The 13,689-nt window shown below is 38.2% G+C and overlaps 1 non-coding gene across 1 annotated transcript; it reads right to left on the bottom strand.

Moving 5' to 3' along the window:
- Positions 1–10,726: 10,726 nt before the first annotated feature.
- Positions 10,727–10,833, bottom strand: LOC121213232 (small nucleolar RNA R71). Its single transcript, XR_005908610.1, has one exon. It is a non-coding gene; the product is annotated as a small nucleolar RNA R71 (small nucleolar RNA).
- Positions 10,834–13,689: the final 2,856 nt, after the last annotated feature.

Genomic DNA, 13,689 nt, shown 5'->3' with positions numbered 1-13,689 from the left:
GGTAGCCCCGTGTTTTCGGATTCTGTCAACTGGGGGCTTATTTGACCTTATTTGGTCAGTTGTCGGAGGTATTGTAGGTGCGGGGGTGGTATTAGTCGGGAATGGAGGTTGTGGAACAGCCGTATTAGTTCGAATGTATTGGTTGAACCAATCATTCATCACGCTATAAAAAGCTTGTCTAGCTTCATCGTTCGGATTACTAGCAATAGGTTGAGAGTCCGTCGGCGCTGTCCCTTGTGCGGAAGCAGGCGCTACACTTTCAAGATCATCAGCTACCGCTCGGTTGGGATCGGGATCCATTACTATAAATAAACACATTTTCAATTGTCAGAAATCACCACACTATCAAATAATCGCATAATGGCATGTATAGCTAGATCCAAACGTATTACGATAGTCCTAGAATCGACTAAACCGTAGCTCTGATACCAATAAAATTGTAACACCCCGTACCCGAGACCGTTGCCGGAGTCGAACACGAGGTGTTTACGGACTTATTTCATTGTAAAACACAGTTCATTTAAAATTTCCAGACAAGCTGGCTAACTGCGTCACTGTCACCTTAAAAATCATATCTCGAGTTCCAAAAGTCGAAAACCAGTTCCTTAAATTTTTCCTGAAACTAGACTCATATGTCCATCTACAAATTTATTTCTAGATTTTTAGTTGGGCCAATTAGTACAGTTTATTAGTTAAAGTCTCCCCTGTTACAGGGTTCGACTACTCTGACCTTCATGCATTACGACTTAGATATCTTCCTGTACAGGGCTTTAATACTTATGCCGTTTGTTCCTAAAGAAACTAGACTCGAAAAGAATTCTGTACATATAGATAATGACCTCTAATTATCTCTGGTTAATTTATAGTGAATTTCCGAAGTCAGATCAGGGGATCCAGAAATCGCTCTGGCCCTGTTCCACGAAAACTTAAATATCTCTTAAAATACGATTCATATGATCGTTTCGTTTCTTCCATATGAAAGTATATTCATCAAGGTTAGAGTACATAATTTATTCACTATTTAATTCCATTCCTACTATTTTTAGTGATTTTTCAAATTCACAACACTGCTGCTGTCAGCATCTGCCTTTAAGGTTGACTTTACCTATTTCATAGTTTCCATGAATCAACTAGAACTTGTCATACATAGCACCAAAATAATCATGATTAACCATTCCAATGGCTAATCGTTACCAAACATTTCCATACCTCTCAATTAACAACATACAAAACGATTATAATGCTATGCTCAAAGTATATATAAGCCATTTTCGCATGGCTATCCAAATTTATACAAAATCAAAGGGTACATGACCAACAACAAAAATGGGTAGTCCTATACATGCCATTTTCAGAGTTCAACCAAAAGTGTACCAAAAGGGCTTTGATAGTGTGGACGACTTCGACTTCGATAATCCCGAGTCCGATAGCTGACGAACCAAAATCTATAAAACAGAGAATCAAAGAAACGTAATAAGCATTTAATGCTTAGTAAGTTTTGAGCAATGAAATTAGGCACAATTGAAGTATAGCATTCATATGACTAAACGGATAATTTCATATACACACATTCTCAAAATCATACCTACTTCACATTACCAACCCTTATACTCATACAAGAGATCAACTTAACCAAAAGCCGGAAGCTCATTAATCGACTGAGCGAATACTATTTAAAAGGAATCAACTAATCCAATGCATATACGAAACATACCTCATCATTGGGATTTTACGAGCATATTAATTGAAATTTATTACAGCAAGATCGCTCATTCCCAAACCAAGTACCTTCGGCTTTAACCGGATATAGGCGCTCGCTCAAATGCCTTCGGGACTTAGCCCGGATATAGTAGTTCGCACAAATGCCTTCGGGACTTAGCCTGGATATAGTAACTCGCACAAATGCCTTCGGGACTTAGCCCGGAATTAGTAACTCGCACAAATGCCTTCGGGACTTAGCCCGGAATTAGTCACTAGCACAAATGCCTTTGGGACTTAGCCCGGTTATCATCCAAATATTCATGCACATATCAGTAAATCATGACACATCTTTATTTCATTTTCATAACTAGAATCCAAACACAAGTCAATTATTAAGCATTCCCATTTTCGGCTCAATAGCCACATACAAACAGCATGATTTGGTTTGCTTTGTGACATGATCTCTATGCACATACGGCTACCCATCATACGTGTAGACTAATTAACTCAACATATAATTCAAGTAGAATCATTATATCACCGTATATTAGTTATGATTGTACGTCATGACTTAATCAAATCGTAAACTAAGTTTCATTACTCGAAAACTTACCTCGGATGTTGTCGAACGATTTCGACGGCTATTCGATCACTTTTTCCTTCCCTTTATCGGATTTAGTTCCCCTTTGCTCTTGAGCTTAATTTAACAAATAAATTGATTTAATCATTTGAACATCAAAAAGAGAAACTCAAGGTACTTAACCCATATATACATTAGACATTAGAGTCACATATATATGAAATCATGAATCAACTCAACATATTAGCACACACTCTCTTTTAGCCGATTATCTAAGCCAAGATAAAAGTATCAATATGCTTGCCTCTAACCGAATACATGCAACACCAATCTACCTCATGTGGCCGAATATGCATGTCTATGTTGAGGCTGATTATATGCTTAATACTTCCTACAATTATGGTTACTTGATTGACTACATACCATTTTGTTTCAAGTTCAAAACTCGGCTAATACACATATATACACTAGTAATCAAATACTAACATTTGCACTTCACCTTACTACCAATTCTCATCTATTTCCTACCATGGCCGAATGCATCAAGACACCATACCATTTCAATTTTGGTCATGGGTTAAACAAAGAACTTAATGTCTAACTCAAAAATGCTAAAAAGAAAATCCAAGAGTCATCAATCACCATCACATGTATCACTACAAAGCTTCACACTTAGCATGCAAATGACATCAACACAAGTCCACCTTAGCCGAAACTTAGCTCATCTTCATGCCTCATCACCACAACATCAACCACCAACCAAGAAGGCAACACCCATGGCCGAATATCATCTCCATCTCATAGCAAAGATTTAGACCATGGGCTAGGTAGAACTCAAGCTAACAACTAAAAATATGCATGAATCTCATGGAACAACATCAACATACCTTAGTCTAGTGAACCACCATAGCCGATTTTCTCCAAGCTCTTTCCCTTCTTTTTCGTTCTTCTATTCGGCCAAGTTCAACAACATGAGAACTTTTTCTTTTTCTTTTTCTTCATCATTTTCCTTTTTCATTATTTTATTACCATGCTCCTTATTTTATCATTTCTAACATAAAGCATTAACACAACATGTTTATGACATGTTTTACCCATCACATTTTGTCCACCCTCATTGTCATGGCCGGCAACTACTAATTAAGTGGGGAAATTGACATGCAAGTCCACCCTTTTGACTACAAGCACTAATAGATCCTTATAGATTAACCTATCACATTTCAAAAGTGTCACACATAAGTCCTATTAACTAAATTCACATGCAATTAACTAAATCGGAACTTAAAACTTTAACACATTCATTTTCACATATTTTAGACAATAATTATCATATTCAAATAATTTGGTGACTCGGTTTAGCGGTCTCGAAACCGCTTTCCGACTAGGGTCACTTTAGGGCTGTCACATCATGAATCTTAAGCTGACAAGACGCATACACTACTACTTTACCCTCTTGCATCAACACGCATCCTAAACCAACATGTATCGCTGTAGATAGTGAACTCTTTCCCTGACTCTGGCTATATCAAGACAAGGGCCTCAGTAAGTACCTTCTTGAGCTTCTTGAAGCTCTCTTACTATGCATCAATCCAGTTAAACGGTACTTCCTTATGTAGCAGCTTAGTCAAAGGTGCTACAATTAGTGAAAACCCTTCTACAAATCATCGATAATACCCTGTCAGTCCCAAACAACTGTGGATCTCAGATACAGTCTTAGGCTGCTTCCAATCCAAAACAGCTTCAATCTTTTGATGATCAACCCTAATCCCTTTAGTAGATACCACATGACCCAGAAATGTTACCTCTTGTAACCAGAACTTGCATTTGCTAAACTTAGCATTGTTTCTCCCTCAAAATCTGCAAAACTACTCGGAGATGTTCATCATGTTCATCCTCGATTCTTGAATACACCAAAATTTCATCAATAAAAACCATTATGAACTGGTCCAATTAGAGCTGGAACACTTAGTTCATTAGATCCATAAAAGTTGCTGGTACATTTGTCAGTCCAAATGGCATCACTAGGAACTCGTAATGACAATAGCGAGTCCTAAACGTTGTCTTGTATACATCGATCTCTTTGACCCTCAATTGATGGTACCCAGATCGGAGATCAATCTTAGAGAAAACTGCAGCTCCTCGAAATAAGTCAAATAGATCATCTATCCTCGGTAGGGGGTATGTATTCTTAATGGTCAGTTTATTCAATTGCTGGTAATCGATGCACATACGCATGGATCTATTCTTCTTTCTAACAAATAAAACTGGTGCTTCCCACGGAGACATACTAGGTCGGATGAAACCACTATCCAATAATTCTTGAATTTGATCTTTAAGCTCCACAACTCTTTCGGTGCCATTCTAAAGGGGCGATAGACACCAGAGCTATAACAAGCAGGAGCTCAATCCCGAACTCAACTTCACTGTTTGGAGGTAACCTAGATAGCTCTTCAGGAAAGACATCTGAAAAATCTTTAACCGTTCTGATATTTTTAACAAAAGAGTCTCCAGAATTTGAAACACTGATGTATGCTAGATATGCCTCACATCTTCTACGAACCAACCTTTCCGTCCTCAGTGCAGAAATCACATTCGACAAGTAGTTTCGACGTTCCCCAATTACAACTACCTTGTCGTCCTCCACAATTCTCAGTACAATCCATTTAGTGGCACAATCCGAACTCACTTGGTGTTTAACCAGCCAGTCCACTCCCAGTATTAAATCAAACTCTCCAAAAGAAAGTTCCATCAAATCTGCCATAAAGATAACCCCTTGAACCTCAAAGGAACATCTCTATACAGTTTATTTACTCTCACTAACTGCCCCAATAGACTCAGTACAGTAACCTCACTCGTAGTGCTCTCAACCAAGATACCCAAAGTCTCAAACACAGTACAAGCTATATAGGAGTGAGTAGATCCTATATCTATCAGTGCAGTATAAGGTACATCATAGATAAAGAACGTACTCATGATAACATCCGGAGCATCTCCATCCTCTCGGTGACGTGCAACATAAACTAAAATTGGCTACCTCGCCTCAGCATGTCCAGCACCTCTGCCCAGTGCTCTCTGACCACGGCCCAAACCATTCCCACCTCTAGCCTGACCACGACCTCTCAGTGGCTGCTAAACACACCTCAAATTTGTGGTTCTGAAACCACTGTTACAACTTAGCTAAAATCGGGCTGTTACAACTTTCCCCCCTTAGGGATTTTCGTCCCTGAAAATCTTACCAGTGAATAGGTTTGGATATTTTTTGCTCATAGTATCCTCGGGTTCCCAAGTAGCTTCTTCAACCCCGTTTTGATGCCATAATACTTTCACTAATGTAATTTTCTTATTTGTCAACTCTTTGATCTCATGAGCTAAGATTCGAATCGGTTCTTCACTATACGTTAAATCTGGCTGAATTTTAACTTCGATCGGGGAAATAACATGTGAAGGGTCGGATTGATATCTTCGTAGCATCGATACATGAAACACATTATGTATTCTCTCTAGCTCAAGCGGTAAAGATAGTCGATAAGCAACTGGCCTGACTCACTCGATAATCTCATATGGTCCAATGAATCACGGACTCAATTTCCCTTTTTGACCAAATCGCAATATCTTTTTCCGCAGCGACACTTTCAGAAACACTCTATCCCAGATCTGAAGCTCAATGTCTTTCCGTTTCAAGTCTGCATAAGATTTCTGTCGGTCCAAAGCTGCTTTCAAACTATCGCGAATTACTTTTACTTTTTCTTCAGTCTCTTTGATTAGATCAATCCCATGAATCTTATTCTCACTTAGCTCAGTCTAATACAACGATGTTTGACATTTACAACTGTATAGATCTTCGTATGGTGCCATATTTATACTTGATTAAAAGCTATTGTTATACGAAAATTCAATCAGTGGTAGATATTTCTCTCAGCTACCTTCAAACTCAAGAATGTAACATCGCAACATATCTTTAAGTATTTGAATAACTCGCTCAGATTGGCTATCCGTGTAAGGGTGAAATACGGTGATAAAATGTAGCTTTGTACCCAAAGCTTCTTGCAGTTTCTTCCAAAATCACGAAGTGAATCTCAAATCTCTATCCGAAACAATAGAAGTAGGTACTCTATGTAATTTCACAACTTCAGAAATATATAACTTAGCGAATATATCGAGTTAATAGTCTGTACATACTAAAATGAAATGCGCAGATTTTGTTAATCTCTCAACAACAACCCAGATTGCATCTTTCTTTCTCGGGGTTAAGGGCAAACCCGAAACAAAATGCATAGTTACTCTGTCCCATTTCCACTCAAGAATAATGATAGGCTATAATAAACCTGACGGCACTTGAAGCTCAGCTTTGACTTGCTGAAAAATCAAATATTTCGAAACAAATTTTGAGATATCCTATTTCATACCGTGCCACCAAGAAAACTATTTCAAATCATTATAATTTTCGTACTTCCTGGATGTTCTGATAAACAATTACTATGTGCTTCGTTCAAAATCATCTGAATCAACTCTGGATTTCTCGAAACACATATTCAATCTCTGAATCTCAAACAGTCATTTGGATCAACTTGAAACTCTGAATCAGAAATTGACTCACACTGAACACATTTTGCTTGAAACTCATTATCAAAATTTTGAGCTTCACAAATCTATTGTAAAAATAATGGTCTCACTTTCAACTCGACTACTATTGAACCGTCGTCTAACAAAGTTAATTGAGTATTCAAAGCACGTAAAGCAAATAATGACTTTAGGCTCAAAGCATCACCAACTACGTTTGCGTTTCCTAGTTGATAGTCAATTACCAATTCATAGTCTTTTAGCAATTCTAACCATCTACACTGTCGCAAGTTCGAATCTCTCTGAGTCATCAAATATTTCAATATTTTGTGATCGATATAAATATTGCATTTCTCACCAAACAAGTAGTGACGCCAAATTTTCAAAGCAAACACTATTGCAGCCAATTCTAGTTCGTGCGTTGGATAATTCTTTTCGTGCGGCTTTAGCTGTCTCGAGGCATAAACTACGACTTTACCTTCCTACATCAAAACACAACCCAAGCTATTTAATGATGCATCACTGAAAATTACGAATTCTTTACCTGACTCAGGCTGAACTAACACTGGAGCTTCAGTTAATAAAGCTTTCAACTGTTCGAAGCTCTGCTGGCACTTTTCTGACCACTCAAATTTAACATCTTTCTGAAGTAATAGTGTCACCGGAGTCGCAATCATTGAGAAGCCTTTCACAAATCATCTATAATAGCCAGCTAGTCCTAGAAAACTATAGACTTCAGATACATTTCTAGAGGCTTCCAATCTATAATTGAAGAAATTTTACTCGAATCAACCCGGATACCATCAGCTGAAATAATATGTCCCAGAAATCCAACCTCTTGTAAAACTCACATTTGCTAAACTTTGTGATTGCAAACAACTGTTTATCTCACAAAGTTTGTAATACAATTCTCAAATGCTTGGCATGTTCAGATTCATCATGAGAGTAAATCAAGATATCATCAATAAACACAACTACGAATCGGTCTAAACACTACCTAAAAATTCGGTTCATCAAGTCCATAAAAACAGCGGGTGTATTCGTTAGTCCGAAAGGCATAACCAAAAATTCATAATGTCCGTACCTTGTTCTAAATGTAGTTTTTGGCAAATCGGAGTCTTTAACTCGCAAATGGTAATAACTTGATCTCAAATTGATTTTTGAGAACATTGTTGCCCCTTTTAACTGATCAAACAAATCATCAATCTGAGGTATAGGGTATTTGTTCTTTATAGTCACTTCATTTAGCTGTCTGTAGTTAATACACATTCTCATTGTGCCATCTTTCTTTTTCACAAACAACACGAGAGCACCCTAAGGCGAAAAAATTAGTCTAACAAAACCTTTATCTGTCAACTCTTGCAACTAAGCTTTCAATTCTTTTAACTCTGTCGGGGCATTTGGTACAAAGCTATCGATGTCGGCATTGTACTCGGTACTAATTCAATACCAAATTCAACTTCTCTGATAGGTGCTAAAGTTGGTAACTCTTCAAGAGATACATCTGGATATTCGCATACAACTGGTACTGATTCAATCTTTGTTTCTGTCACTTTCGTTTCAAGTACATAAGCAAGATAAGCTTCATACCCCTTTCCCACAAATTTCTGAGCTAACATAGACTAGATCACAATTGGAAAACTATTCAGATCATAGGATTCAATTCTAATAATCTCATTGTTCTGACATTTTAGTACAATCGTCTTTCTTCTTCAATCCACTATAGCATTATGCATCGTTAGCAATTGATAAATGCCAAATTATACATATTTACACCTTAAATACTTAGCATATTTATGTATGTTTATTACTAGATTTGTGGATTTTGGTGCTCTTAATCCGGTTATTTCATGTTTTGTACTCAGGAAAGCACCAAGAGTCGAAAGGAGCAAAAACGAGATAAAAAAGGACAAAAACTGACCAAATCGAGAAGATGACACGGCCTAAGCCTTGCCACACGGGCATCTCACATGCCCGTGGCCTTTGGGAGTGTCGACCAAGGTTTTCACGATTCACACGGGCTAGCCATTGAGCCCACACAGCCATGTGCAATTCGAACACAGCCTGCTAATCACGTCACACAGCTGTGGCACACAGGCGTGTCCCTTTTTCAAAGAGTTGTATTCTACACGAAAAAGGGTGCTTAGGGAGGAAGAAAGCCAATCCAAAGCCTATATAAACACCCTAAGTGTGACCCAGAAAGAGGCCGCTCTTTCCAAAACTTTTCTGGAATACAGTACCACACGACGGGAATTACTTGAAGGAAGCCAGACGATCCATCTCAAAAGCCAAAGCTACTCCAAGGTTGAAGATCTCTCTCAGAATTCCTTCAGGGGTTTTAGAGTTTTCTTCATGTTTTGCTATTTTTATACTTTTCAGATGTACTCTTATTTTATTATGAACTAAACCCCTCAGATACCTAAGGGGGATAAAACCTATGATAGATCTTGTTATTATTATCTGAACTGTATGATAAATACTTGATTTGTTCTTAATTATGTGTTCTTAATGCTTGAGTTAATATTTCGGGTATTAATTCATGATTTGATGTGCTTTTGCAGAGGAGGAATAGACCCTGCCTAAGAGTAGATTTGGCATAATTAAGTGGAGTTGATCGAACGCCTAGAAATAGGGTTACGAGATTTTGCCAGATTAGGGTGAAACCTAATAAAGGGATCCATAGATCGAGTTAATGCAACCCTAGAGTGTTAATTAGAGAAAAGTCTCGATTATTCAATCTAGGGACTAGACGTTATTAGTCTTGAATAAGGATAATAACCTAACTTAGGGATCTCTACGGAACAAGTCAAGTGAATAAATCGTCCGGTTCAAAGTCAGATAACAAGTGAAATCTAGGTGGATTCCTCCTTAGGTGTCATCTTTATCAATTGCTTTTCTTCAAGTCTTTTTCCAAATTTTTTCTTTGCTTTAATTAAATCTGTTAATTAGTTTAAATAATTAGTTTAATAAACAAACCCTTTTATTCTTAGGCTAGATAATAAAAAGATAGTTATTACTAGTACTTTCGGTTCCCTTAGGTGCGATATCCCGGTCTTACCATTACTATACTATTGTTCGATAGGTGCACATGCCTTTTCGTCGTGATAATTGTTAGTCTAGGTTTGATCTTCATTATAAATATTTATTACTTGTTACGAATCACGCGATCAAGTTTTTTACGCCGTTGCTGGGGATCGAAATATTAGGAACACTAAATTTTATTACTTTAGCCATTTATTTTTCTTGCAATTTTATTTTATTTTATTATTTATTAATTTACTTTTTCTCTCTCTTGGCAAGTTTTTATAGTTTATGACTAGAAGAAACCCGTCAAGACCATTACTCTTTGACGAAGAAATTGATCGTACAGTTCGCAAAAATCAAAGAGAAATAAGGCGTAGTTTACGCTACACGGAGAACGAGCGAGAAGACGATACTCAAACCCCAACCGAAGAGATGGCTGAAAACCCAGGCGATTAGCTGCCTCCTGCAATTGCAGCTAATCAAAATCCTGCTTCACGTACTATGTATGATTATGCTAAACCTTCTTTCACAGGAACTGAGTCTATTATAGTTAGACCTGCTATTGCTGCGAATAATTTCGAACTAAAACCTAACACAATTCAGATGATACAGCAGTTTGTTCAGTTTGATGGTTTGCAGGATGAGGATCCTAACACATATTTGGCAAATTTTCTTGAATTTTGTGATACATTCAAAATCAATGGCGTTTCTAATGATGCCATTCGTCTTCGGTTATTTCCATTTTCACTAAGAAACAAAGCTAAACACTGGTTGAACTCATTGCCACGAGGGTCTATCACTACTTGGGAACAAATGACTGAGAAGTTTTTACTAAAATATTTTCCGCTGGCTAAAACGGCTAAATTACGTAATGATATCTCTTCTTTTGTGCAGATGGATTTAGAAACACTTTACGATGCATGGGAGAGATACAAGGACTTACTGAGAAGGTGCCCTCACCATGGGTTACCGCTTTTGCTGCAAGTTCAAATGTTCTACAATGGTGTGAATCCCTTGACAAGATAAATGATTGACGCAACTGCTGGCGAAACCATCAACAATAAAACACCGGAAGATGCCTATGAATTCATAGAGGAGATGTCACTGAACAACTATCAGTGGCAAGTTATGAGGACAAAGCCAACGAAAATAGCCGACGTCTATAACATCGATTCAGTCACCATGCTCTCTAATCAGGTAGAACTTCTTAATAAAAAGATTGACCGTTTACTTGGTTCTACACAGGTACATCTAGTAATGAGGTGTGACTCAAGCGGAGGAGGTGTACATACAGAATATCAATCCTTCAATCCTACAACTGAAGAGGAACAAGTCAACTATATGGGTAACAATAACTTTAGATCCCAAAATAACCCATGCAGTAATACTTATAATGCAGGTTGGAGGAACCACCCAAATTTTTCCTGGGAGGTCAAGGAAATCAAAAGCCACAAAATCCTCAAGGTTTTATATAGCCACCTTATCAACAAGAGAAAAAACCAAACCTTGAAGAGATGCTTTCCAAATTCATCTCAGTGTCAGAAACCCGTTTCCAAAATACCGAGATAGCACTTAAGAATCACAAGCATCAATCTAAGGACTCGAAACTTAAATAGGCCAGCTGTCCAAACTAATCTCTGAACGACCACAAGGTAGCCTACCAAGTAATACCAAACCTAATCCGAGGGAATACCTCAATGCAATTAGCACTCAAGATAATGAAGGATTCATTGCACCTGAACCAGAAATACAGCAAGACAATGCGATGAACAAAGGACGAGAAGAGGTAAACAATAATGATCCCAAACAGGTAAGTACAACTCATGAACCTCGTGTGCCATATCCTAAAGCGATGACGAAAGATAGAACAGAAGAAAAATTCGGTAAGTTTTTCAAACTCTTAAAGAAATTACATATTAACTTACCCTTTATTGAAGTTCTTTTGCAGATGCCCAACTCAGCAAAATTCTTAAAAGAACTTCTGAGCAATAAAAGGAAATTAGATGCTAAATCACATGTGGAACTCAATGCAGTCTGCTCGGCTATTCTAAAGAATGATCTACCTAACAAATTGAAAGATCCAGGGAGTTTTACAATTCCTTGTTTAATTGGTAGTCTATCTGTGAATAATGCTTTAGCTGATCTAGGGGCAAGTATAAATGTTATGCCATATAAAATTTTTAAACGACTAGGTCTCGGTAAACCCAAACAGACTAGGATGAGCATACAATTGGCTGACAAAATAGTTAGATTTCCTAAGGGTATTATTGAAGACATTCTCGTTAAAATTGATAAATTTATTTACCCAGTAGACTTCGTTGTCTTAGATATGGATAAGGATAACAAGTTACCTTTAATTTTAGGACAACCATTTTTAGCAACTGCCAGAACCATTATTAATGTAGGCACGGGAGAGCTAACATTTCGTGTAGGTGACGACGCAGTAACACTCCAAGCACGCAACTCAGTCAAAACCTCTAAGACTCAATCTAATGCTATAAAACCTATCGATGATAAAACTAATATTCAATCGTCCTTACAGGAACTTCCTTGAACCAAGACAACAGAGACAGTCCGCTACTATCATGAAGAGAACAAAGACTATAGATAGAGGAGTTAGACGAATGGCGAGAACACAAACCGAAAACACATGATAAACCGAAACCACTCAAGCACAAGCTCGATACCTCTCCTAATCAACTTCAGGTCGACAATACAGTCTTACTAAATGCCGTTGATCCTCACGTTGTCACTACCACTCCAAATGAGGAAATCCCTCTTACAATACTTAGTATTTTTCCATTCGGTATAGTGGAGGTGAGTCATCTTCCTCCCCCTTTCAAAACCCTAGCCGAAAGCTCCTCCTCCCCACTCTCTAATCCATATTCAGGCCACCGTTCCCAAGATTCTCACTTCCCCAACCCTAAAACCACCCTGAAATCTATTCCCCTTGCATTAATCCCCACTTTCCCCTCTCTATACCCTCTATTTTTCCCACCACACGGCTTTCTCTCCGCGTCACACGCCCTTGCTCGCCACCACATGCCCGGGCGCCGCCATATAACAGCCCTTGGTTAATTTTCTCAACTTTATTTTTCCAATTTGTATTGCTACATTAGTATTCTACATGTTTTACATAGATATGGTACTATTTTGCTTTAGACAAGTTAGGAATTTACTTTAAATTTTTCTATGTTTGAATTATTTAAGCCACTAAATAGCATATACTAGTTCTAGGCCTCTTGCTTAACTACTGATGTATCATGGATTCTATCACTGCTCATATATTTTCAGGTACACTATGTCGTCATCGAGAGGAAAGAAGGCTGCGGTCCCATCCTCAAAGAGATGTAAGAGACTGAGTTCTTCCTTAGTACGTGCTACAGCCGAAGTTCGGCACCCATTCCTTGACTTTCCACAAGCTTCGTAGGAGGAGCTATTTCAAATACTACGCACATGACCCATCACCACAGGTCGCAGCATCGACTGGGCTGCCGTAGAGCAAGTCTAGCTCGCTGATGCCATCCACGCCCTCCTGTCTATAGGCCCATGGGAACGGTTCTTCGCTATTACCAAGCCCACTTATTTAGAGCTAACTTTAGAATTATGCTCTATTTTTCATTTACAGGTGGTGATGACAAACAATGATGACCCAGGCACCATTCACTTTCGATTAGGCGGTCTAGTTCGTGCGATGAGTGTCCTAGAGTTTGGAGTTGCTTTGAGACTTTACACCGATGAGTTTATGGAGGAGGAGGACATGAATGCACTACCATGCAATATCTACATCTCCCCCTCCTTGTGCTTGAAGGCTTTGGCACCAC

Source organism: Gossypium hirsutum, chromosome A13 (assembly GCF_007990345.1).
Source record: "Gossypium hirsutum isolate 1008001.06 chromosome A13, Gossypium_hirsutum_v2.1, whole genome shotgun sequence".
In the NCBI taxonomy this organism is placed as follows: Eukaryota; Viridiplantae; Streptophyta; class Magnoliopsida; order Malvales; family Malvaceae; genus Gossypium; species Gossypium hirsutum.
Note: the sequence above shows the minus strand (reverse complement) of the source record. Positions and strands in the feature narration are given on the sequence as shown.